Raw genomic sequence first — 845 nt, forward strand, 5'->3', positions numbered from 1 at the left:
CGTCCCTTTAGGAGCATTTAATCATTCATGCCGCTGTCACTGAGCCTCAAAGGCTAAAGTCATCAATAATGAAAACTTTTTGCTCAGGCGGCATAGCGTAGATGAACACTGGAACACAGAGAGGGCTAAACGATAAATCGAGTCACTGAGTCACCGAATCACCGATTCACTGATTCAATTTTGCATTATCGCTTTCCTAGTAAGCGAAATCAGCAATTCTGTGTAGTTTAGATTTTGTGTGATTTGTTTTTACACAACTTTAATTCCTATTTAAGATGAGTTTTGTGTTACTATTTGACTATTATCACAGATTGATAGATTGCTAATCTAATCTAATCTAATCTAATCTAATCTTAATGTAGTTATTGTGAAACTAGTTCAAAGCCCAGTAATCATAACAAGTAAACAAATTTCATAGGCATTCATATGTTATTTAATTTGGGATTAACTTTACAGACGCTCCAGATTTTGTGATCGCAGAATAAAATCAACCTTTGAGATTTTTGTTGGAGTTTGCAATTTTTGGCAAGATTCGTGCTGAGACACGTCGTGTCACGTCATGACAACAAGCACTCCGCGTCTTCCGTTCACACGCAGTGAACAAGAGTAAACCTCTCATGAAAATAATTTCACAACTGTCTTTACTGGTTGGGGATTAAAAGAAGGATCTCGTGCTAGAAATATTACCAATTTCAGTTTTCTGGAAAAATCACAAAAAGCTTGCAAATTTGAGATCATCAGGATTATCATCCTGTAAATGACACTATATAGGATTTAGCATTGCTAAAAAAATCAGTCCATGCCAACAAGTGATTTACCACTTTCCTAAGCTCTGCATGGACTGA

This window comes from Tachysurus vachellii, chromosome 26, assembly GCF_030014155.1.
Source record: "Tachysurus vachellii isolate PV-2020 chromosome 26, HZAU_Pvac_v1, whole genome shotgun sequence".
NCBI lineage: Eukaryota > Metazoa > Chordata > Actinopteri > Siluriformes > Bagridae > Tachysurus > Tachysurus vachellii.